Raw genomic sequence first — 27,254 nt, forward strand, 5'->3', positions numbered from 1 at the left:
CCCCATTATACCAAAGTACAGTGCAAGTTTAAAAGCAGCAACTATATTCTGAGCAAAAAAAAAAAACCCATATTTTTATATTTAAAACAGGTCTGGTGTGTTTACAGACACTAGCACAGAATAAGAAATCTATGGGCTCCAGAAGCTGCATTACCTTTGGAAACAGCCCCGTGCATTTTTCCTCACTACCAGGAACACTACTAGGACACAAAAAGTCAATCCAACTGGAAAGCTACTTGGGGAAAATCGCAAGAGAATATTGCTGCTTGTCTCACGGGTATTTCACATCCCTTGAATCAAAGACAAAGGACTCTTGGAGCCACAGATTTAAGGCTGGAGTTTTTAGCCTTAATTTGTTTCACACGTTTTCTTACTCTCCCACCCTTAGCCCTCTACTTCAAATGCTTTCCAGACACTTGACTGAGACACTATATATATACACACACACATACACACATGCCTCTAAAAAACCCTCTTCTGGTCACAGAGCATCTTTCTTCTGAGGTGTGAGACAGCCTGAAAGTAATCTCAGCAGAAAGACAGGCAGTAGCAGAGCTTCTGTTTGTCTCTGGGCAAATCTCTTTGGAGAGATGCCTCTTTTAGATTTTTTTTTTTGTTAGTTCCGTTGCTGTGGTCCAGAGGAGCCTGGATGCTCAGGGATTTGCACTGACAGCTTCCACACAGAAGCACAGGCACAAACATAGTTCAGCTCGGCAGTGACAGCAAGTCCTTGCCCTCAGCAGCTGTGCTGGAGCTGCTGTGGGGCAGCTGCTGGTCAGGCTTGTTGATTCATGTCCCAGTAAGCCTTTACAAGTGGTACCCATTAGTGTTTTTGCTGGTGGCCCCAGCAAGGCCAAGGATTAAGCAGGAATTGGCAGCTCTCTGGTCCCATGGGAGGCCACCCCGCAGGGCAGGGCTGAGCTGGTGCTCACACCTGGCTGTAGATTTAACACGTGTCTTCAGAGCTGTCAGCAAACCACCTTTCACCAGGGCTAAACCCACAGATATGCTGGGTTAGTGCAGCAACTGAGAGCACATCATGGGAAGGTGAATAAGGACACTCTGGGGTATCCCCAACCGACAGCATTTTCTAGGGTGGGCTGAAAACTGATCCAAGAACCCTTGTCACAAGGAAGAGCAGCCTCAGTGCTGCTTTAAATTGCAGAAGCTATCACATCTGCAAACAGTGCAAGTGTGTTCTTGTTTGAGTTCACCTCCTCTCACAGTTACTTTTACTCAGACCCATTTTGGGAGACTCACAGAGGTGAATTAAAATGCAGGAGTGGAAGGAGGTTCAACTCAAGCCTTGGCAGCTGCACAGTACTTATCATTTGATTGCAGACAAGTCTCAGTTTGCCAGCCTGTAGCTTCCAAAATACACTACAAAGGTGCCAGAAAAGAGAGACAAAGCATCTCTTATTGCTTAGATAGCTCTCCCTTCATTGTAATAAAGGATGAGTTATGGGCTGCACCTTCATGCCACCCATGACAGAACTGCCTTTGCCATAAATATCACTCTTTACTATAAATATAGTACCCACAGAGACAGTACAGACCTAAACCTACTGCCTGAGTCCCTTCACATTAACAAGTCAGGAGTAATTCCATTTGTGATGAGGACTAACTCCACTACAAAGTGATTGCAGACAGGAGCAGCGTATTTTTTTCCTTTCAACCTATACTATAAGGTTTAGAAATAACATACTTTTTAGTGTCTTACTTAGTCTTAACTACTAACTGATTTATAGAACTATTAATGAGTATTTATTAGAAAGTCTAATGGGTCAGTAGTTAAACTAATCAATTAGGAAAAGCTTTATAAAAAAAATCTCTGAATCACATAATCATCTTTTAATTTAAAGACCTTAACACACAGCATTCCTCTACTAGTTTATAGATGTAATTACTGCATTACATTACCAAATTCTTAGAAATAACCCTGTTTTCTCTCGAGGTAGAATTAATCATCCTGTGATTTCCTTTCACTCAACTGCACAAGTGTCCTGGGAAGCATTTTTATCTTCTTACACTCCTGATGTGATTCACCATTTCCCACTTTATCTAGTTAAATGATCTTTCCATTGAGTATTAGTTTCTCATCAGGGCTGTTTCTAAAAACCCAATGATATGTTCCTGCCTGTGATGTCAGATGAACAAGTAGGGTTGACCATCATTTCTCAGACTTTCAGACACCTCTGGCTTAACTACCTTCACACAACCTGGGCAGCAGTCTGGCTCTGGCTGGGAAAGGAGAAAGAAAAACCAGCTGCAAACACCAAATGCAAGAGCTGACCCTCTCCCAACCCCATAGGTGCTGAGTTCCTACCATCCATTAAATGCACTTAGCAATTATAACACCAGTTTAAACACTTGCAGCCAGTAATTACAGCCTGTTCTCATCCCTTTTACCCTGAAAGAAATCAACTGCTGCAGAAGTCTAGAAAAAGAGACACATGATTCAGTGGCACAGAGACACAAACTCCAGACAAATAACTCAGGTCAAAGAGAAACCCCAGACTCCTCAAACATCTCTTTTACATTATATTATCATCAAACTGTCACACTATTTAAAAAAAAAAAAAAACCACACAAAAAACCCCACCTCAATAGGTCAGTGACACCACATTAGACCAGGAACACCATGGACTCACTGCAGGTAGTGCTGTACCTGCACCCAAAAAACCTGGGACCTCTTTGAACCACTTCAGAGCCCACCAGAGCTCAGGACCCACCATTTGGGACACACCATCTCAGGTGTAACAGTACTGTCAGGGCCATCCTCCTTCCTACCACCCCCCTTAAAGCATCTGAGGTCCTGACCAAGTTTATGGCAGACCTCTAAACATCTGCTTGAGGGATCATAACCCACCACTTTTGCTACACACCAGGATCAAACCAAACAGTGCATGGCAGTGCTCTGGAATGCTCAGAGCAGCACTGAATGCTTGTGCATTCCCAGGACACACATGCACACATCCACTGTTCTCCTGCTCACCATTTCCCTGCTATTTAGGCAGCAAAGATCCATTTGACTACTTGTCATCTCTGCACAACACACAGTGAGAGCACACACTTCTGTTCCTGTACCTATATAAGGATTTACTGCCAGCCTGGAGTTTGGGTAAACACCATTTGCTTGTAACTAATCCCTCCTGCAGCATTAAAACAGGTGAATGCTGCTGTGGGAGGAACTGATATTTACGTGGGAGCCTAATTCACCCCATGTTGAGGAGAACAGAGAAGCTTCTCTCAGTTAAAGTGGGCTTTGGATCAGGCCCCTTATTCCCTGCTGCAAGTGCACTGTCATTTCCACAGCAAGCCCTTACTGCTACCACAGAGAAATCAGTGACATTTACTGGAATCAGGAATCAAACCACATCTTGTCTACTGAACTTCATAGCCATGAAGTCTAAACCCAGAGATGCAGGAATTCAGCTTTCACAGAACTAGCAGTCAACAGCCCCAGCAGAGTTCCTATGGCAAATCCCTTACACTGTCACAGAGAACACAAGAAGAGTGATACACAAGAAGAGGTGTTCCCATTTTCCCCTCCCAGGTGGATAAGCAGGCTGACTGCTACAGGAAGCACTGAGGGGTCTCTCCTCTTGGTGTTCCACAGGCAGGAAATGGGACACTCAAGAGACAAAACCCCTCACCCTCCCTGCAAGCTCCCACTAGCCCCCACATGTTTCTTTTAGGTCTTCAGGCTCCAATCATGCTTAGAACAGAGCATTACAAGCCTGGGCCTTCTCCAGATCCCAGAAAAGCAGAAACGCTTTCCCCTCTTGAGGAGGAATTGGAGGCTACAGGGGGTGGAGGATGACGACACACATTCAAACACATCCATCACGGTTGATCTGTGTTTTAGGAAAGCAATGTAACATCATAAAAGTATCTGTAAATGTTTCAATAAGGCCTTTTTGCACTGAAAAAAGTATTACTTTTTTTTTTCAAACAGAGCAATGTTTTAAGTGTTCTGAACTTACCAGGGAAACTGTTGACTTTGGGAGTTAACAGCTAATATAATATTAAGTACACATTTGCAGCTCATCAGGAGCAGCACACCCGCTGATCACAAACCCGATGCAAAAGAAGAGTTGTTGATGAACTGTGATCATTTACCTCCTCAAATTTCCCCACTGACGCACATCATCAGAGCCCCTGCAAAGAGAGCCGAGGCAGTTTCCCCCAAATCAAATAGCAAGGGAGATTTTATTTGGGAACGTTGACCAACTTGGGAGCATATGCCTTGCAGACTCTCCCCATGGTGGAATGGATTTTATCCATGCCAGAGCTTTGCACCCTGGGATCCCCTTCATGGTCGAGGCAGGGAATTAAGCTATCATTCCATCAGTTACATGTTACTAAGAATCAGAAACACTGACCTTCCTCTTGCAAAAAAAAAAAAAAAAAGAGCCAACTAGTAACTATTAAAGTATAAGCAGTTTAGCAGAATATTTTATAAGTGAGTCAAATATGGTTTTCATCTATATACACAGTCATATGTGAAAAAACCCACCAAGTTCTTTAAAATTATCCCAGTTTTGTGGATCTGTTGGTAAAACACACCTATGAGGTGTTGCCAGACTTAATGCCATATGATGGTAAGTTTGGGTGTTAAAAGCAGAGTCTGTAAGGAGAATGGATAATTACAATTGTGGCAGCTCTCAGTCTTGCACACAAAGCAAGTAACTTCAGATAACACATAGTCAAAATAACCCCAAACTCAACTGGATGAATGCTTTGAGCAAACACACAAATCATAACCTGACATGGCAAATAATAGTTTCAGTGTTATTATCAGAAGACAGTTCTGATCTATTCCCTGCCATCCATCCATCCTGTAATAAGTCGTCCTTCAAATCACGAGGATTCCATGATCTGTGAAAAGGTCACATAGCATTATGCATTTATGACATGTAGGTTGTTAATATATTGCAGTCACCATTAACTGCTTAACTTATCGAATATCTGTTTCTACAGTTGTTCCATTAAAAAAAATAATAATTTTTAGTCTGATTTTCTTGGGTTGTTAGCTTTGTTTCTTAAGGAAATGAAGCTTAAGCAGCTTATTAACACATCCACACATGTGGATGGGCATGTACACACACAGGGTCCCTCTCACCTCCAACAGCTTTTGAACTTACTGACTAATTTCAAACAGGTTTTATAGAGCAGCTGAAATTAAGCTCAGTGCTCAGGCAGAGAGAAAAAAAGCAAGATTAGTGACTTAGGGAAAAACTACCATCATTAGTAGTCAGCAAACAAGCTCAGGGATACATAACAAGAAACAAAACTTCAAGTTCTGTCTTCATATGTAAGTTATGACTGAGGATAAACTTGCGACATGATGAGTTCCTTGTAGACAGAGATATTCAAAGCACTCATTCAAGACTTAGTTTTTACGTTTTTGCATCTTTGCACTTTTTCCAGCAGAAGTGCAAGTCTGTTTAGGGCACCTAAGCATGATGATAATTATCTTTTATGGCCTCTCAGAAAAGGGTTAATGGATCCCCCAAGAATGATGTACCACAAGTTGTAAAATAACTCATCTCATGCAGATTTTTTTGCATCTGCAGTTTGGGGCTGGAAGTTTCAGGAACACCCAAGGAGATTCGCAGGATTTCCTAACTCTAGTTGAACTGGAAATACAGCTGAGAAACCTCTTTAATAGTGTTTTAGCATCTCTCATCATGACTGAAACAATAAAATTGACAGCAAGAAGTAACCTTAGCCCACATTTGTCAAAGATTTTTCAAAGAGTCAAGGCCACTTTTTCCACAGATATTTTTAATGAAAGCCCTTTCCTATATCTTGACCAGATATTTCTAGTGCTCAGTTGTGGGACAGCTTAAAGTAAGGACTTAGATCTTTGCCACTTCTTCCTCTTCTCCCTATCCCAAAATGGTCTAGAAAGACTGGGATAAAGTGTGCATATTGTGGCCCAACTCCATACAGCAGCACACTTCATCCACAGGCAGCACTGATGGGATTTGCTCTTTAAAACGGTGAAAAAACTATTTTGATTCCTCACATTTTTGCTAAGCTAAGACCAGAACAAGACACAGATTCCTTTGGGCAGCATTTCAAAGATTTGACATTGCTATTCTTGTGTCAGAAACTGTCACTTAGATTTTCTTAATAAGGTTCTTTTGAAGAGAAATAACACTTCAAATGAAGATGTGCCTATTAACATTCAGAGGCATTACTTATTTGATAGCAGAATTGATGCTTCACTAATCAACTGTTCACTGAGGGATCTGAAGAGAAATCCATGAGAACATGACAAGAATAAGACAAGGGACACACGGCTTAGAATGACAGAATACACTGTTGGACCGTTGGACCTTCTCAGACTTTTCCAAATTTGTGTATTTTGGAAAAAATGGTTTTCATTCACCCTACAAGAAGATAAACCACTTATTCCTGTTATTCTTCTGTTTCATTTCTCATACATACACACACTTCATTGGCATATTACTTTCACTGGTTTCTGACCAATACATTTTGGTGTCCTTTTTCAGAAAGTAGGCTGTTGATCAGGGAGAAAATTGTAATTATGCTTTACCTTGAAAAAAGGAAATTGCAAACTATGTTTCATGACACTATGTTGACTAGTTACTGCTTTTTCATAAAAATGAAAAGCCCACCAATTCTGAACTCTATTATCAGGCTCTGGCCCTCAGAGACCTCAGCCCTAGGGCTTCTGCCCCATCTTAGCTCATTAACTGGGCTCCCCAAAAAGCCCCAGACCTATGCTGCTGCTATTTATCCAGTATGAAAAGTAAGAAATAAGGTTCTTTTACCAACACCGGGTAGCTCCATCTCCAGTCCAGTCTCCTGGACTCCATTCCCAACTGGAATCTTCTAGACATATCCCAGATCTGACTCACCATCTCCCCTTGCTTAGGTCTGTCAGAGGAGCTTGCTATAGTCACAGGATCACTAAGGTGATCCTCCAAGATCATCAAGTCCAACCTTTGACCAAACATCACCTTGTCAGCTAAACTGAGTGCCACATCCAGTCGTTTCTGGAACACTCCACTGATAATGACATCACCACCTCCCTGCGCAGCCCGACAACCCTTTCCAGGTAGAAATCCCTCCCAATGTCCAACCTGAACCTCTCCCCTGGTGCAGTTTGAGGCAATTTCCTCTTGTCCTGTCCCTGGCTGCCTGGGAGAAGAGGCCAACCAGTCACCAGCTACAGCAACCCTGGGCTCTGTGGAAAGAGGGTCTTGCATGGCCTGTGTTGGCATCACCCTTGATCACAGCCCATCACCCCCATGCCCAGCCCCTGTTGGGCTGCTCCATCACATTGGGTTGAGACAAAAACACAAGAATTTGCATTGTGACTCGAATAACAGGGTAATGTAGAACATCCAAAAACATCTTTCCCCTTGACCTACTTGCACACTATGTATGGACACACATTCTGCCTGGTTGTAGCAAGGAAAGCACTACTCACTCCAAACATGCAAGAGAAGAGGTCAAAGACCCGCTTCAAAACATTGAGCTGCTGCTTTCAGAGGCTTACACTCAGGATCCAGGAAATACTTCATGCAGGGAGGCAGGTAGGACACAAGATATGGAAGTTCAGGTCAGAATTTCACTCACTGACTACTGTCACTACTTATCAATAAAAGACTTGGACAACCCAAAAAGCCCACTGGAAAGTACCAACATACATGGAATAAGGCAATAGAAAGGTTTTTTAGAGTGGAGGGGAAAAGAATAGCTGATGTCTCAAAATACCTGGAGATAGTCAATTATTCAGATGCACTAATGGAAAGGGAAAACAGCAACATTTCCAGTTCAACATCAGTACCTACTTAAGGCACTGTGGAAAACCACCAGAGGCATGAAATATCTGTCAGTCATATCGTGAAAGGTCAAGATTAAACACCAGTAGTCTTAGTCTAAGGACAGCAATCATGAATCAGTCACTCAAGCCCACAGAAGGCTTATTCCAGGAAACTGTCTTTAAAAAGGGCCAGGATGGCTTGGAAATACATACAAGACAAAACCACATGAGCAATCTAACAAAAAAAAAAATTAATAATCTACAGACTATACATCCAACAGCCAAACTGCTCCAAGCCACGCTGAGTGTGGGGCTGAGAGTACACCCTCCCATTCTGTCTCCTCCAAAGGAGCAAAATCCCACTAACATAGGAAACGGAGAGGAGGGAAACGTCCTCATACCTCCTCACAAAGGACAAGTCCAAGAAAAGTAGGAGTTTATTTACAGTCTTCTGAAGTCCCTGCCTGCCAGATGGTCCTTTAGAGCTCCTTGGAGGGGCACAGCTTAGAGCTGTGTTAAGACTCCCCAGAGCTGGGATAAGCCCACAGCAGGAAGGAGACAGAGAATTGTGCCAAGTGCCAACAAGACAAGACCACACTGTATCAGGTGCAGATGACCTAATTTTCTGGAGGATTTGCCATTAGAAGAGAACTGTGTGTTTTCAGGTGTGAGGTAAGGAAGAAGGCGGCTATTTCTTATGGAAATAAAACAAACAAACAAAAAAAAACCAAACAAAAGAATCCTGGGAAGTACCCCTAGAAGGTTCTACTAGATAGAAGGTTAGCTAACCACCCTTTGTGCCTCTGGAAATACCTTCCTCTGCCCATAGCAACTGAAACAGTACCCCATATTACCATTTTGAGTTAAACATGGGCCCTTATTGACTCTCATCAGACCAGGGTTTAAAACTCTTTGTTTTCCTAAAGCAAAACATACATGCTTGCAGAAATCACTCTCTTCTGATTCATTTCCTCTGGCATTGTGTTGTTAAGTTGCTTAAACAAAATGTTCAGTTTTCTCCTCTTCCTCTGCTTCAGGGCCACTTTTTCCCCCAGCTGGGAGAAAGTCTAACTTCCTAAGTAAGCCATTGCTGGAGCTAATAGCCTAGAGGGAAAAAAAGCCCCCTTGTGAACCCTGAAAACACTGTGTATTAGCTCTTGTAAAGTAGACAAATGAAAGCAGGAACACATGTTATACATTAGAGGCTCAGATTTTGATGGTAGGCTGCTGCAGCCTAATTTTCAATTAATTTCTCCCCTGTTGCATTGGTTTCTTAAGTTTTCTGAACTTTAGCTTTTCAATCTAAGTTTATATCGCTCAGGTTCTGAAGGTTCTGATGGAAAGAGGTTCTGACCTCACAAGCCTCACTCTTGTGATAGAATCTGTAGTATTTTAGGAGATTAACTGACACAGTCTTAGGGACAGGCTGTAAAGAACTAGTTGAACATAACCACATAGCATTTATTACCAAAAAAAAAAAAACAAAACCAAAACCACTCAGGTTCTGTAGCCTTGCATTTGCTGAAGGAAACCAATTATCTGATTGCTAAGCCCAGTTTTAAGAGAGGAACCTCTAATATGCCTAAGTTCCTTGCTAGACTCAATTACAAATTGCTGTGGGCAAAAGGGTAGAAAGTACGAGGGAAAAAAAAATCTAGCAGGAAATATAGGATTGACTATACTTCTGAAGTCAAGAAAAGAAAAAGTTTCACTCGTAACCTACAGCTTCCCAAGGACTAAAGAGATACATTACTTTTAACATAAAGCTGTTTTCAGATCATACCTTTCAATTAAGCACCTATAAAAGTGAGCAGCAGACTGTCACCCCAAGTAATGAAGACAGCCCTTAAAAATGCTTTTATTGCTCATGGTCCTGTCCTGTGCAGCACCTCCTGCTTTTCAGAGCAGAGGATGGCTTGTCACCACACATATGCGAGGCCACAGCAGCCTTAATAACTTGGTGCTTTCAAAACCAATGGAATATTATCTCATATACAATATTACATATATATAATATAATCCCCCATCATCTCTGTGCATCTCTGTACACATTGTTGTAACACATGAGAAAACAAACAACCAAAAAACTCCAAACAAAACAAAACCCCAAAAATTTTCCAGGATAGAATTTAAAAGCAAAAATGGGGAGAAAAATATTGAGTTTTCAGAAAACCTTTCAGCCATGTAAAAGTATCTTTGTTTATGCAACAATACTAGATGTTAATACTCCAAGAATTATCTTTTAGTTAACAGGCTCCAGCTATTTGTTTCACATAGAAAAAAAAATTTATGCAATACTTATTTTTGCTAAAGATTTGAAATTCCACTGCACTGAAAAGCAATTGTGTTCATTATTATGACACACAAATGCATATTATATGAATTGTATCAAATAGCTGGGTGAGGTGAATCACTGCTCTTTCTATTGCCTCAGAGGTTTAGTTGGGGCTTAAACTGCAGGTACGAGTTTATGCTTCAGATGGAAACACTCTTCTGGAGTGAGAGGAAGCACTCCAGTGCTGTCAGAGACAGCCTGAGTGCTCTGTGCACAGTATCAGAAGTTAAGCCCCTCTCTGTGAGGAAGGGCTAAGGGAAAAATAGCAGTCAGCACTGGAGAGGGCACAGTCAGACTTTCTGGCTGATGAGATTCACAGAGTTCTGTAACGTGTTGGGCAGTTACATCATACACATGGTTCTGGTTCCAACACAGTCTGCTTAATGCATCAAGAGCTGCTGTGGGGGAAAGGAGGCAGAAGAAGAGCAAACTCCTCCTCAGAGTGACCTCAGTTAATGCTGCAGCCAAGTCTGTGAGGTTTGGATCCAGAACACCTCCCAGCAGCCAGATCTAGACCGTTAGTTACTGCCATTACAGAATGAGGGGCCAAGAGAGGCAATAAATATGTAAAAATCAAGCTTCAGCTCTGACCACGTCCCTCACGCACAAAACCCAATGTGCTTTGATGTGTGTCCATCTCTCCTTGGTACAAGAACAGTCCTGCCAGCAGCGGAGGACTTCAGGAAGACTGGCAGAGATCTTCCCCTTCATGCCAAGGGAAACACTTCTTGCTTTTGGCCCACACATGAATTCACCTCACTTCATATTTGAAAACAAAGAGGAGGAAAAAAAAATCATCATTCAATAACAGCAACATCAACTCACCAGAGGAAACAACAAAGGCAAGGGAACACAGGGAGGAAATGTTTACATATGCACAGGAACAGCCAAGAGAACCAACTAATGAAAAGACAGAAAATAAGCAATTCCCACCCTCTCCTGCTCACCCCTCACCTCCAGCTGCAAACCAGCCAGGACTTGGTGTCAACCTGATGCAGGTGCCAAAACTTTATGCTGGCAGCCATGCAGGGGTTTTTGCTGCCCCAAGACAGAGGGAAAGCAGGGCAGCAGAACAGCAGGGATGGTTAGAATAGCTGTGCCCTGCTATTTGTATTCCTAGTGGTCCATTGGGCTCACTGCTAATTGCCACAGAGCAAACAGCCCCAGTGCACCAGGTTGCTCTTCCTGGGCTGGGACAAGCAGGAGGCAGGACAGGCAGTGGAAAAGGAAAGGATGTAGTTGCCAGCCAGCACACTGTCCTTCCACCCCAGCTGCAGGAAGAGGTCTGACAGCAAGCTCCAACTTCTCTCACACTTGCAGGCACACAAACCATCCCAGTGCTGCCCTAATCCTCATGGAAGGGGCAGCCCACTCACAGCATGCCCCTAAGTATGTTCCTCTAAAGCAATTTTGTTTCTGTAACAGAGAACCTTTTGTTTCTCATTGCTCCTCTCAAAGGGCTTCATCACGCTCAGTGTGGAGGAATCACCTTGGATTTGGAGTGCCTCCCACTAGGCAATCCTGACACGAGGCATGGTGTGTCCTTGTCAACATCCAGTCAAAGGTGGTGGCAACAAACTTCCCACAAAAGCAGCAAGTAGCTCATAGCTGGTGACTGCTTTACAAATAGACCCAGAAAACAATTCGGACCGAACTAAAGCAAAATTGGGCTGACCACCACTGCCAAAAGCACCTCATATCCATCTGGGCTTTGTGATCCCCAGCCTCACTGCCCTGAATGCTTCCACTGGGAGAGGATAAAACACCTGAACAGGTCATAAGCAGCAGATTGTCAGCTCATAATTATACTTTTGCCTCTACACAGAGTGATAGAGGGATATGAGGGACAAGAGCATGCTTCTGCTTTTGGGTTGTATTATACCCATGCCAACAGAGATGGAGAGGTGGAACACCTTATGGAAACAGGCCTGTACCAGGGATGCAGGAAATCTTCTGCCTGTGCCATATCCAGCTCTTACCCAGCCCCACAAAAAAAGGAGGAGGTGGGGGCAGGTGAAAAAAACCAACCAAACAAGAAAAGGCCCACTGAACACAAAAAAGCCCCATGTTTTGGTGTTCCACTTTGCTCTGGAAGCAGCCAGCCATACACAATGCATTGCAAAGGACCAGTCACATTTTCTCTATCAGCTTGCAACATTGGAGTGTTAAGAGTCAGCTCTTTCTTTCAGACATGCTTCTTTTTCACTCTGCACACAGGCTGAAATCATGTTCTTCTTGTTTCCACTCTTGAATGTACCTGGAGACAAACCAGCTACTGATGAGGGCTGAGTTTTACCACAGAAGACATGAAAGAGCAGCACGAAGGTATGTTCAGACCAGCAGTGATTTCCCAGAAGCTTTGCAGGGCTATTCAAAGTTACATACAAGACAACACTGAGGAACAGAACAGACTCATCTTGCTTCCTGTCTGAAGGAAGACTCCAGGAGTCTTCTGTTGGCTTCTTCATTCTATGTACCTTTAATATCACTGTGTTTGTGCAAGTTATTAAACCCAGCAAATGCTGATTATTACCTTTGCTGTTCCCACTCAGATCATTAACTTAAAGTCAATGATACTGCTTTTGGCACCAGCACAGGCTCTGTGCCTCTGAGGGAAGGCTGAAGCCTCCTTACTGTGCACTAGCTCCTTTGCAATGTGCATACAGAAACAGGATTTCTTTCTGGCCACTTCTAGGAAACCAGTTCCCTAATCAACAAGTTTAGATCTCATCTCACCTTGTGCAATTTTAAGTGTTCTCCCACACAAAACAAACCACACAAACACAAAAAAGAAATAATGCCCAAGCAGTTACTGACACAAGTCCTACTCTGTTCCCATAGAGAGTCTCAAAGTGAATGGCTATAAAAATGAAAATAAATAAAAGACAATAGTGCATAGACTACAGAGTAAGCTTAAAAGGCAAGTGAACTTATTTTAAAATTAAAAAGCCTCCCCTGATTCAAGAATATTCTTACATTTTCTTCCCAGCAACCTCTTGTCCATCTACACAAGGAACCAAAGTGACAACCATTATCAGAGCATTCAAACACCACATCATTTTAGCCAGCAACCATTTAATGCAGGGAGCATCTCACTTTCAGGTAGAACACGAAGAGGTATCCTAAATACAGGACACAAGTACTCACAACCTATCTGTCCTCTGCCTAAGTCAGGCTAAACATCCAGGCTAAAGGGGAGAGCAGAGCCATACTTTAATAGCTGTTCCAGCGATGCCAATGGTGTTTTAAAACAGCTTACAAAGGACTCGTGTGAAGACTCAGAAATGCAGCTCTCCACGACCTTCATTTCTTGCAGAAGCCATCAATATCCACCTACTAATGAGAACCCATTGCCTTGCAAGTGGCTCTTCCTTACCCAGCTGTGCTCTAAAGCTGTTCCTGCCTGCCCAGGGATAAAGAAATGGAAAGAGATGCTTGGGTCTCTAGAGTACAAAGTCAGAGACCTAAAGATAGAACCACTTCTTTTCCTTTGTTGGGCTTCCATTGTCAGCGCCAAGAGCATCGTTATGGATCAGCAAGGTGACTACCAAACACACACAGGGCTTGTTGTCTTGTGACTTTGACAGCCATTCTCTCAAGAGTCTCTCTAATACAAATGCTAATTCATGCTTTGCTTGTTCTTTTTAAATCCACGCATAGGAAAGATTTCTGTTGCCAAGTTGTCATTTCAGTGGTTTCATCAGGAAAACAAAAGCAGACTAAAGGGAAAAGTTGACCCTGAGGTTTCAGGAGGAAGCCTGGAAAACCTGAACCTGGCAATACTGATTCCAGCTAACAGAGTCCCAGGGACACTACTTTTGGCACAGTATCTGCAGCTTGACTTAGTGACATTTCAAGGACCTTTCTTTCACTTCCCTTTAACCTCAGGTTTTCATTCTTGGGTGTATATTCTTACGAAAAGAACCCAAATAAAACAAATAAAAAGTGATCCTATATTATATCAATTCTCCATCCCCTTCCACTATCACTCCACCACCAGCTCCTGTGTCTCAGCTGTAGTGAGTTAACTGATCACAACCAAAAACTATTCTCTCAGGAGGGAAGAGGTTCTACTCATTTCCAAGTTTGACAGAGGCAGTTCCAGGACTAACAAGAACTTAAATACCCCTCAGTCCTGGTGGGGTTGGAAGTCATCAGTCCAGGGAGAAGTGTTCCCCTAATACTCACCAGGAACAAGATTTAATATTAAAACACATTTTAATATTTTAATACTTTAACCAAACAGCTCTAGCACTTAGTTTATAATAAGCTAAATAATAATCCGGCCCTGAAAACTTTCAGCATAAGACCACTAGTAAGGTCTACAAATCTCAGGTAACTTCTTCACAGAATTTAAAAACACTTAGGAAACACTAATTAATCAAGCATCACATCACTTTCCAAACCAAGTGACCGAATTCACCATGATAACACATTAGATTTTCCTGCCTGCACTTGGGGTAATTCAAACAATTTGCTTTCTCTTTCTCCTCAGGAAGAACAGCCACTCTTCCCTTAGCAACCAAAACAGCCCAACCCGCTACAGACGTAGGGCCAAGCAGACGTTTTGAATCAACGAGTGGAAAAAGGGATTTTTTCGCCTTTTACAAGCTCAGTCGTTTCCAAGTCCAGCATTATTTTCCTGCCATCAGCAGGTGGGCTCCAGGAAGTAATACCACATGCTGGCCATAAAGGTCACTCTATATTAGGTGTTAGAACAGAAGCTCCCCATCAGCCCACTCACTGTGTTCGAGTTGATAACACAGAGGGGCTGAGAGCCCATAGAGAAGATTTCTTTCAAGTGAAGCTAAACAGAATAGTCAGCTCCATTTGCTAATGGACACTTAGTCTGCTGGATGAAGGTAAGAGTAGCCCAAAATACACATACTACAGATATCAGGCCCTAAGCAACAGCTCTTTTGTGCTACAAGTCAGTTCCTATTGGGTTGTTCAATTTATTAAAAGAAATAAAGCCACAAACAACCTGCTCCTGAGAAGAAGCAAGGGCTGAGGCTCTTTAAATTTACATTTTAGCAGGGAAGGAACGTCAGAATGGAGGTTTCAGTTTCTTCCTTTCTTCCTTTCAGACAGCAATTTGCAGAGATAGAAAAGTTCGTTTAAATTCACACAGAGCTGGACCCCTAGGGCAGCCAGCAGAGTCATAGCTTCCTTAGCACTTTGAGAACTCCACAAACTCATCTATAGAAATGCCCTTGGATGAAAGGAATTAGATCTATAGAATAGCCCTTTCCCCAGCTATTCCTCCTTCCTGCAGTACGAGCACTTGCACCCCAAGCAAAGTTTAATTCTACACGCAACTTCCTAAGTCATCTTAAACTATTGTCTATTCCAAAAGCATTTATTTCTCCTGTAGAGGACCTGTGACAAGTCACCCATGAACAAAATTAAGAAGTGAAATGAAGCAGAGTTGGCACGTGCAATATGACATAAGGCATAGACTCGCTGGACAAATACACCTCCACAAGTAACTCCATAAAGCACAAAGTAAGAGCAACTTCACATTCAGGCAAAATCACTTAGTATCTTATATCGCAAGTGTTAATAAAGCATGATATACTCACAGAGAAAAACCTCAAAGAACCAGCTTCATAGCACACACAGCCTTCAGGACCAGACAAAGGATCTCAGCCTTCTCACAAGACCTAAATAGCAACTCTACCTGGCCAAATAAAAGGGAAGGGGGGGAGGAAACCTTTACTCGGAAGCATCAACAGGTGTGACTGATTAACAATTAGGCACAATGGCTTAATTGGGGCCACTCAGCATCAAATGTGGCTTATTGAGTCCCAGTATCGCAGAGATCCAGTTGACAAAAATGAGAGAAACCTAGAGCTCCCAAAACATTGTACCCTGTGAGGAGTGTCTTGTGCCTTAGCTTTTAAGAGTGTGGCCATGGAAATGCTCTCTAGCACCACCGCAGCAGTGCAGTTGAATTAGTCTGTGCTCATCTGCTTTGGAAGGAAAGTCAGCTCTGTGGCAACAACAGCACAATCAAAAGGCACTGAAGATGTCTCTTTTAAGGCCAAGGTTACTTTTTGCACCTGTAAGCAATTGTGTCTTTGAACTTCAGCTTGGTGCTGGAACTGCAGTACCTGGTAATTTCAGTAGTCGGAAAAACCCTTTCATGGGCCTGATGTTTGGGGGTTGGAAAGTAGAAATAAACAGATGTTTGTTTTCTTTGTGTGTGTGATTTAGTGTTGCTTTGGTTTTGGTTTGCTCTGGTTTGGTTGGTTGGTTTTTTTCTCAAGGAACCAATTCCAGTGAAAAACATGAAAGTCCAACTCACTTGCATCGGGAAATAGGGGTGGAAAGGGCATTGGAATTTCATGTGACCAGTGTTGCTTTGTCTCTCAGATACCCTAATTTGGGTCTGTGGAGTGGCAAAGGGCAGATTCAACAGGACAAAGATATTCTCTATCACCTTCCTGCATCCCTGCTTCTCCTTTTGCATCATGTGCTGATAATCTTGGTGTCAAGATTAAAAATTCAAGATGTTGCTCAACAAGGCTTTACAGAGTAAGCTTTTATGAGGTCAACACAGCCAGTGCAGGTCTGTTGGCCTGCTGATTACTTTTGATGATTTATAAAAGAGATGTGACACAAAAGCAGCAGTTTTTGCTGGTTTTTTTAAAACACATCAATTTGACCCTGCAAAGAGACAAAGAGAAACCAAGTGGGTGCAAACAGATTTAGATCCTCCTTTGTTTCTTAACAAGTCTGGTGGAAGAGCTCATCTGGCCGAGAGGAAAATTGTTATTTGCATTAGGACCCTTTTGGTTGCTGCTCCTTTGCCCTGAATAGATCATGAGCCATTGCTTTCCTCCTCTCTTTGAAACTGGTGCTGGGGGCCTGTTTTCCTAAAGTGACTCTGGGGAAAGCTTTTGACTTCCTGGCTCAGTTTTTGGCTAGCAAACTACTTACTACAGGGTAGTAGATACCAATCTAAAATTTCTGAAGGTAAGAAATGTCATTGCCTTGAACCCTAATTCAGCAAGGACCGATCCTCCCGTGCCAGACTCAAGCTCTTCTTTCTGGGAGCAATAGGGAGACTGTCACTGTGTAAACAAGTCACACATTGTCACTGAAGATTAAAAACTGCTGCTGGTTTAATTTTAATTTTAATGAGTGGAAACTTCAGGGGTGGGAAGTGATGTAAAACATTAGCCTGAGGATCACAGAATTTGGCCCAAGATCTTTCCCAATTTCACTGGCATGGTTGAATACACACTGCAAAAAGACAACTGTGCCATATAATGCAGCCCATTGCTATACAGAATATCTAACCAAAGGAATTATTTGGATGCTGAAGGCGCCACAGAGGCAAATAAAATTCATTAGCTAGGGCTTGCTTGAATCTCAATTATGCTTCTTTTTCTGAAGGGATAAAAACTGTTTTCAAATAAGGAAAGATTCTTTTCAGAAGCCATCTGGTTTCTTCAAACACTTTTGGAAAAAGAAAATCTCTGCTTTTTTATATATAATCATAATTTTTCTTCCACTGAGCTTCATTGTAGGAGAACTTGTTTCTAGCCTTGTTCTTGAATTGGATTTCTGTTATTTATAACAATTTCTGTGTACCAAACTAAATTCTTCATTTTCTTGGTACCTCACTCCCAAGGTCTCTTGGTAGGAGTATCACTGTTTATCCATTAGCTGGCTAGTCACAAAGCTTAAATATGTTTGAAACTCTTTCAAGGTTTCTAGATGAAATGAAACATTGCCATTGTGAAAATAACGCTTTCAAAACACTGCAGAATGCCATCACACAGTCCAATTGCTGTTATTGCACACAAACACCAGAGTGTACTCACATTTGATACCCTACAGAGTTTAAGATGTGTAGAAATGCCTGGGGTTATGCTGACCCTGGATGCTGCCACACCCTGCTCAATGTTCTTGAAGTCCCAGGATACTCAGCAAACTTGGAGGTAACTCTAGATGACCTCTTGGCTTGTGAGCTTCAAGAGGCTTTCGCTCTTTCATTTTGTTTTTATTTTTTAGTAAGTACGCGTGGGAAGAAAAGCCAGGGTGAGAGAATTTCATATTTATCTAGAAAAGCACAATAACTACGGGGCAACTCCTAGACAAAACTGCTCAAGTGATGGCCGGAGTCTCAAATGAGTGACTTTTTGTACCACACCAGTGCTGTTGACTCAACAGGACCTGAGCTGAATCCTACATGTGTCACTCAGATTAAGTGCCCCCCTGACTCCAGAGCAACACCTGCTCATCAATGCCTGGAGGATGCAGCCCTGGAGTGTGTGGTTCACTGCTTCTGCCAATTAATTGAGAATACCATCCACATCACTGACTAGGGCCCGTTTCCACTGTATCCTTATTAACCTTTACAGGTTCTGCCAGTGCCCAGAAGGCTTAGCTGAGTTTGGAGAGGCAATGTGTAGGTCTCAGTAGAGAGATAGCATCTGTTTCCAGGAGTCAAAAGGCAATACCTCCAGGAACAGGACAAAAAATAACTTGCAAGTCCTGTCACTCTGCCCTGGGCCCTCTCCATCAGAATATGTTATCTTGCCTTGAACTCAAAAAACAAAAGTGACCAGATGTACATCCCCCTGTTTCACATGGATACTGCTACGGTCATCAAAGGCCAGCTGGCTACAATCACAAAGACATTTTTTAGTCATGCCTACAATATATGCAAAAGGTAAAAATGCTTCTTGGCATTCCAGCTGAGAAAATACAACCAAAAAAAAAAAAACCCAAATCCACAAATAGAAGGGGAAATAGGGTGTAGTAAATTGCTACATTTCTGAAACCTAATTTTTAAGATTTTGCTTCCAGCCCTGGAGAACTGCCAGGTTGGCTTTACAATGCAGTATTTTCCTTGGTGTTTTGCTTTCCTATTACCAGGTGCTAAACTGGCCAGGCTTCACGCTTGCCTCTCACACAGCAATCTTGGATCTTTGAAGCAATAATACATGTTCTCAGATGTCACACAAATAACCATGTCGTGTTTGCCAATTATACTCTGCTTGTCTGTTGTTAACAAACCATGCAATTTCTAGTTTCCTGTAATAAATTCAGACACAATTATCTTGTAATCTTACAGGTATAAATGTAATTAAACCAGAGAAACATAGTAATAATTACCAGGTAGGTACCAAAGACACTGTGTTGATCCCAAATTCTTCTGTATGATGCCAATCATGTCACATGGCATTTGTATTTCTTTGATACTTTCCCTAATATCTCTGAGAACAGCCATGTGAAACTGATTATCTTGTACATTATTAACTGGGGCCTTCAATTTAAATTGACTTTCCAGCTTGCAAGGCAATCACAAATCTTACATGGGACAGAGATGTGACAATTTCATTCGTAGATAACAACGCAAATGTGAGACCAGGCTATGAATAACAGATCACACCAAAGTAGTTTCACGTTTAATTGCTTTACTTGGTGATATTTTTTTTGAGATAACAGAGATTCCTCTGCCCTGCATCAGCTTCCTGTCAGGAAACATCATCTGCCAAACTTCCTGCTTGCCACAGTGGGGAAGAAGAAGACAATATAACATATTTTCTTTACCAGGATCATTACATGGCATAGGACATCTGTGGGAAACTGCTTCCAGCTGGGCAGGAAAAACAGCAAAGTAACAGCAAAAAGAGTTGAGAAGTGACAAGTAGAGTGAAGAGGACAAGTTCAAAACACAGAGGACATCTGAAAAAAATACACCTGGACACCCTTTGATTTTCTAACACAGTATGAAGCTGAGACCAGCATAATTTTGTGGGTGCTCCTGTACCTTCTGAAGACATAGAACAGTGCAACAAATAATTTGCTTTTTAAAGCCCACAGAAGTACTGATGTTTTACAGGATAGAAAAATACAGAGTTCTCAAACCTATCCTGAGGTACAGCAGTAAAATCTTCCTAGTAGGCAAAGCCAAAAGGTCAGAGTTGTCAGATGACATACATCTCTCTGTGGAGGAAGGACAGAAGGTGAAGGCCCAGTGCATCAAAAAGCTATTGCTCATGCAAACGCACACATGAAGGCAGCAGTTTTGCCTAATTGTTAACAGAAGTTCTGCTGGTTTTTCATCTCCCTGGGGCTCATTCCCACTTCATCTGCTAATATAGCAAGTTATATTGAATTGATTGTCGTCAAAGTTTGCTGATCAGGACCCAGTCTTTCAAGCTGGCAGCAAGCCCGGAGTATGGATTTGTCACAATAATGAGCAAGGCTGGGATATTTTGAATAAACATGGGCTCCCCTGGTGCAGGGCCAATTTGTCATCTGAGTATAAGTGTAGTTACAGGTATTAAATGCCAGAACACTAAAAGCTTGGAGACTCCTGAGAACCCTACCATGAGCCAGCTCCCCTATCCTGTACGTCTAAGCAAAACATGAGAGATAAAAAACCCTGGGTGGCGTTTGTATTTCCAAAGCATTTACATTTAATTTAATAATATTTGTAATGCATTCAGTGAATAAGCCATGGTGAATTTCAACAAACTCCTTTACACCTCAGCAAACCTGAGCTCCCAAAGGGGCTGCCTGCTGGAATTAAAGGCTGGAGCGAAGCAGAGGTTCACATGAGGCAGTATTGCTGGGGGCAGTGGCACAGTCCTACTGTCTGCAATGGCAGGCTGCTGCTGCCCACCAGGAAAGAGGTGTACAGGGCAGCTGTAACTGGGGCTCTTCAGCTGCCCAGTGTTTCTTCTTCTGTTTCTGCACTGACAAGCTTTGTTTCTTATCTTCTTCAAGGTATCACTATGTCCCTATCTTGATGCCTAAGCTCTTTTCCTGGCAAGACCCAGCAGCAGGAAGGCTCCCCTTCAAGCCCGCAGGCTCCACAGCTTTCCCTCCTGCTGCCCTGAGAGTGGTTGCCAGAGCTCCAGTGCTGAACTCCTCCGCCCCATATACGCACAAAATCCAGCTTTATCTAGTAATGGGCTGGGATTTCTCTCTTGTGCAGGCCCCAGGTCCAACTGCAGTCATGTTACAGCCACATTTAGCACCCCATTTAGCACCTTTCTTGTCCTGGCATAGTTCAGGGATGACCTGCCCTCATCATTGCTCTGCTTAGCTGAGAGGAGACCTCTTCTTAGGGAAAGGAAAGAAATGACCTTCTGTAGGATAAAGTGTTTTTTCCTCTGTAAAAGGCAGCAGAGAACAAACCTGGTTTGGTATGTGATTTTCTCTGGGGTTTTATTGTTGCCATTCTTCACTTTTCTCTGCTTGCCACCGGGAACTGTTCTGTGTCAGGACCAAAAAACACCTCATTTCCTAGATGGTGAGTGCTGGATGAAGGACTGACCTGCCTGGGGAAAGTGAGGATATGTGACATTCATCAGTCCCAGAGGATAATGTAGCAAAGCTAAGCTTCTACACCATCGAATTGCTGCCTTCGCAGCGCCTCAAACCTGGCCCTGCCATGGTAAGTCTCTGACTGATGGAGTGTAAGATCCAGCTCCCCTTTCTCTCCTGACATCTAAACTGTCCAAACTGTGAAGCTTTATATTCCACTGCATCACCCTGCTGGGCCCAAACAGTCCTATGCCCCCTGATCCAAGAGTGCAGACTGGTCTGTCACCCTGATTGAGGATGAGACTGCACCACTTAGTGCGGAGACTTCTGTGTCATCTCCAAAATGATCCACTCCTCTGAGATCCACGTGGGGAAAAGCTACCTTTTCCCAGCACTTCAAAAGATCATTTATTAAGCTCACTGAATAAGCACAGGGCAAAGCCTGCAATATGAACTTTCACTAATGTAATGCAATCATTTCTAGCAGTAACTGGCAGACGTGAAGCACATCATGTTCCCCACAATCATCAAGCAAGAACAGCTCTCTGCTGCAAGGTAGAGTCTTGTTTCACTTTGAACAAAATCCCACCTCGCTTCTAATATGAAACTCTCCAGAGGAAAGAAGGTAGAGCTTTTTCTGATGTAGAACAGCTGCTCCAACCCATTGATTCATGTGGGACACCTAGAAACAGGCACAATGGTGCTCTGTTACAGATGCTGTAACACAGATTGTTAAAAGCAACACAACATTAGCAACTCAAAGCTTTGAGAACCAGGGCAGCGAAGACAGCAGGCTGGTAAAACACAGACTGAGAGAGAAACCCTTCTCTGGACAGATGACAAACTTAAACTTGCAAGGCAGAACATTTTATGGAGTTATTTTGATGTTTAACTGGAGGGCAACTAATGTAGAGTGAAGAGAGGTTTCCCACAGTAGTGCACGTAATAAATTTGGTTGCACATACCTGGGTCTTCAGTTAATGTTTGCTAATGCAGCTCTTGTGAATTAGATGCAAGATGTAAGCCTACTCTCACCTGAAAAAGAAGTATATGGAACAAATCCTGTGTTTTCAAGCACTTTTACCAAGTGTTGGTACCTTGATATCCCTGATTTCAGTGCTGCAGCAAGCACAGGTGACTCCCAAGGAACTGATGCACTGTCTCTTGTGTATGGAAAGAGGGTGAAATTCACTCTGAAGCAGAAGGGTCTGGGTATCACATCTCACTTCAGCCTTCAAAAGACACTCCAGCTGATACACAGATGCTGAGAATAAATTGTACCCCAAGACAGCAGTGTATCCATACCGACATCTTGATGTACCAACTTCTCCAAAGGAACCCCAAAACCCCAGGAGGACAAGAAGCAGCTTTTATTCTTGGCTAGGAGTAGCTATGAGGATTGGAACATGATGACAAATCTAAATCCTCATGAAAAACTGCCAGGGGCCCATAAGGCTGCCAAGTACAGTAGGCAGGCTTTCACATAATTGCAAGTCTTCCTTTCTCAAATGCCCAACCTGATTGACCAATTAAAGTGTTTAATTCTCTGAGAAAGAGTCTATCATTAACTGTAATTTGTTCTAGTCTCACCGGTCCTTTCATGACTGCCTCTGGTGAAAGAACCATTATGTATGATCTCAATCTCCATATTACAATGTGGAATTCTTGATAGTTGGCTATAAATAGGAATTGATTCATAAGGAGAATAATGAATTCATTGCTAGTCCTTTACCAACTACTTAATGACTGTCAAGATACATTAAACATTCTTAGCCCTACACTAGGGCCTGAGTTTATTCTTGGCTAACACATCTGACTGCATTATGCACTCAGTGAATTAATGCCAAGTGAAAAATAGTCTCAGTGACTACAAATAAATTTTAGAGTGCTTTATTTCATCATAAATATTGACACTGATCATTATAAATGCCTTCCAAAAGAGGTGATCTTATTCACTAGATGATTTATCATAATTAAAAAGAAAGAGAAAACCAAATCCAAACAAAAAACAAACAAAAAAAACCCCCAACCCAATCCAGCATATCATGTTATGATCATGCTCTCCTGGTTATTCTCACCTGAAAGAGCTTGACATTGTGCAAGGCCCTGTACGAGTTACAGGCACTTTTTAAGCTGTATTACTTGACAGGTGATTAACAAGACAGTATAAACTCATCTGTATGTTTAATTTTATCAAACCTCACTTCCATGTCATGCCCATGCATCAGTGTAATTACCAAAGTGTATTGACAACTGCATTTAACTTCAAAATACAGCAAGCATTGCTCAAGAGTCACATCCCCTGCTCTTGCCCAGCTTCTCCTCACAGAACTGGCTGCAAAGATTGAGCCCAGGCTCTGAGAACTCCTTAATTCCTGTGCTATTCAGGGGTTCCCTCATGGCAGGCTCACAAGCCCCCAGGGAAAGGTGCTGTAAAGGTATCCAAAAAAGACTGAGATCCATTGCGACAGGGAGAGCCCAGGGTACAGGAAAAATGTTTTTCAAGGCTGTGTGTCTCTTACAACAGGATTCATTCCCAGCTCTTGCATTTCCAAGGCACAAGGAGGAAAGCATCTGTTATGCTACAAGAACACAAATCCATAGTTCGTATTTTTGAAGCGAACAAAGCAGAGCCAGGCACTGTGGTCTAGAGGGAAGGTCTGTGATGTACAATTACACCACAGAACATTCACTTGCATAATGGATGTTGGTACTGGGAACAACCTGGAGGCTTCTCTGTGATTGTGTACGAATTCACCATGAGAGCTCATTATTTGTTGTATGCACTGGGTACATACAGTGTGTCAGTTCAACAGCAGGCTTCCAGGGAGCACAGGGAGGATGGATGACTACAGTCCAGAAAAGTCTCACAATACACCTCCAGGATTTCTAAATTGCTACCTTTTCTATTTCCTTTCTCCAGTCACTTTAAATAGGCTGAGAAAGCACAGAGGAAAGATAAAGTTCGTTGATACCTTCAAAGACACTTCCTAAAAGAAAAGGGAACACACTCAAACTTTAGAGTCTACACCAAATAGGAAGTTAGGACTAGTTAATGAAGCCATTTTCTGAAGGACCTAAGGGATTTGAGCACAAATAACTGAAAGCAGCTTGTTTTCTACTGGGAGTGACTGTTGTAGCCAACCAATTGCTCAGGAAAATTTGCTTGGACCGTTCTTACCTTTTCTTGCAGGAGCAGTGCCAGCTCTACCTGACTCATGCTCAAACAGGGCATCCTGAACAACCTCTGACCTGTAACTTCTTTGCTGGGAGCCAGCCACTTTCCCAAGTGGAGCCTGGTTCCTCACATTCCCTCCAAGGTCCCACCTCATCAGGTAAGAACAGCATCAAATCTGGGAACAGAACATCTATTTGTGACTTCCATATGCTCATGCTAATCCCTGCAACGCATTTTCCACTGTGGCTCCTGGTCTCCCACTGATCGTGTCAATGTCAAATTAAACTTATCACTGCAGTTTTTAATGGAAGTCACCCATGACATTTGAACACCGTACAGACACTTGAAGCTTTGCTTCGTTTCAATAAATCAGGAAGAGATGGAATAACAAGCCTTGTAACCTATTACCAATCCAAGAGAAAGGAAGCTCTTCGGTCAATATTCCTGAGGCAAAAGCATTACAATACATATATTACCTTGTATATATCATGTTATATACAAAAAGGAGCTGACACAGCTTGCTGGCAAGTAACACTAAAAATACATATATTATATATATTATATATATAATATATATATATTAAGAGCTACTGTCTTGGTTTCTTCTTGGAATTTTCTCCAGAAGCATTCACAAACCAGTGAAAATCCACAAACTGTAATCCTAGTAAATTAACACTGTTTGCTAAAATAGAGATTATCACATTCAAAAGACGTTCTTTTCTAGTTATAACAGGCCCCATGTCCTACAAAAGCTGCCTGCACACAGCAACAGCACAAATAGGAAGAAAAGATTGGAAATCCAATTATTTAAATCCTGATTCAAATGAGGCCGAGGAAGCCACAGTAATAAATCACCTCAAGGCACAAAATCCACTTTCATGGAAAATTCAGGGTAGGTAAAGAAGCAGCAGACAGTGTGGAAATAGACCCTTCCTGCTGCCCCCAAAAGAGGAAATTTATACAATAGACAGATAGGGTCTAATGTTTACACAGGTACAGAAGAATGATGTATTCCAGTTAAGCCCAACTGCTATTTAAAATGTCCAATGACTGCTGGTGTGACAAAGACTCTGATTGCTAAGTGCCATTTATCTGACAGGGGACAGGAAGGCTTCAGTGACATCATTTACATTTCCCTCTCCTTTGTACCCCTTCTCAAAGGAAGTGTTCAGCAGACAGCAGCAGAAGAAAGACATATGGCTCTAAATAATATTCCTCAGTCTCAATGCCTCAGCCTGCAGCAGAACCTTTCCAGAGGATGCTTAAATCCAAATAAGAGCAGCGTTTGTCGGCAGATATACTATTATCAGGCTAGTTCTCCATTCTGGGAATAAAGACTATTCCTGCTATTGGAGCTGTCTTGGCAGCACTGATAAACGTCTTTCGTCCTGCAAAGGGCTGGGAATGGAGAACAGTCCCAGTCAAGCGAGTGGATGTCAAGGAGCAGGACTCTTCTGGGCTCTGCCACCCAGGGCATGCAGGGAAAATGTCTGAGCCCCAGATGTCCTAATGATATGACAGAGATAAGAATTAGAGCTGTCTGAAAGCTTGTAAAGCCAAAGGAAGCCCTGGGTAGAACAGATGCTGTTTGCAAGAAAATTCCTATTTTTGTATAAATGTTTGGGCTGTTTGTAATAAAAAAATCACAAAAGACAGATTTGTTTTCTCCTTTTTTTATTTCTCATTTTTGGCATGGAAAATGCTTAGATTTTCAATGAAGTCCAAGGGAAAAATAAAAAACTATCCTTTTCCCCTAAAACCTTCCCTTTTTTTTCATGAAAAAACATCAACAACAATAAGATAAATCTTCAACTGGATTTAATGAATCTTATCATAGAAAAATACTTTGGCTCAAAGGCAGCATATGAGAGCCAAATACTGTTATAGATCAGCTCTCTCTTAATGGTACAGTCATGCTGAAGTCACAGTCCAGCTGACAGCATCCTGACTTTCACAGGTCAGGCTGGTCACGCAGGTGGAGACAAGGTCAAGTCGTGCTGAAAGCACATTAAAGTCCCGTGCTGCACCATTTTGCTCCTACTTACACAGGCAAGATTAAACTGAGCTGTGTCAAGGTTAAATGACTATTTTGCTTGAGCCAGTGACTCAGACGTTAAATCAAATGGGGAGCTGATGGCACCTAAAAACCTTTTCTTGTGATGGTCAAGGAAACCATGTCAGCCCTCTGCTTATTAAATACTTGTTTAAACAGTTCTCAGCAGCTTCAGTTTCAGGCACAGTGAAGGATCTGAAAAGATTGAGGAACACAGGGTTATCTTAGCAGACCACTAAAAACAAACTAACATTATCATGTTCTAAACCACTTCCCTATTCCAATACACAAAAGTTGCCTTATCATATGAAATGTTATAGCAATGGCCACAACTACACAACACTTAAAAACATAAGATGTTTGTGTGTTGGGACACCCAGCAGCACAGAGATATATTAGCAGTGTTGAGAAGGAGAGACAAAGGGATCTCACATTTATTCCTTTAGCACTTTCCCAAAATAGTTCTAATGGATGTGGTGGTTATACATTCTTCCTCCCCCGGGCTTTCATTTGGATTGCCCAGGGTAAATGATTTTGATAATGTTGCCTCTGCTTTCTGTGGTTTGAAATAGAGCTATTATTTCCAAATGGA

The 27,254-nt window shown here is 42.3% G+C and overlaps 1 long non-coding RNA gene across 2 annotated transcripts in view; it reads right to left on the bottom strand.

The window, feature by feature from the left end:
- The window catches only part of LOC113955395, an 82,437-nt gene extending 75,442 nt beyond the window's left edge, over window positions 1-6,995 (bottom strand). The window contains exon 1 of one of the 2 annotated variants that reach the window (XR_003530520.1): window positions 6,894-6,995. This is a non-coding gene — a long non-coding RNA (uncharacterized LOC113955395). Of the gene's footprint in view, window positions 1-6,806 lie in introns of both variants that reach the window. The other variant, XR_003530521.1, reaches the window with a different exon arrangement.
- Between the last annotated feature and the right edge of the window lie 20,259 nt (window positions 6,996-27,254).

Source organism: Corapipo altera, unplaced genomic scaffold (assembly GCF_003945725.1).
Source record: "Corapipo altera isolate COAL_440 unplaced genomic scaffold, ASM394572v1 239, whole genome shotgun sequence".
Classification (NCBI taxonomy): Eukaryota; Metazoa; Chordata; class Aves; order Passeriformes; family Pipridae; genus Corapipo; species Corapipo altera.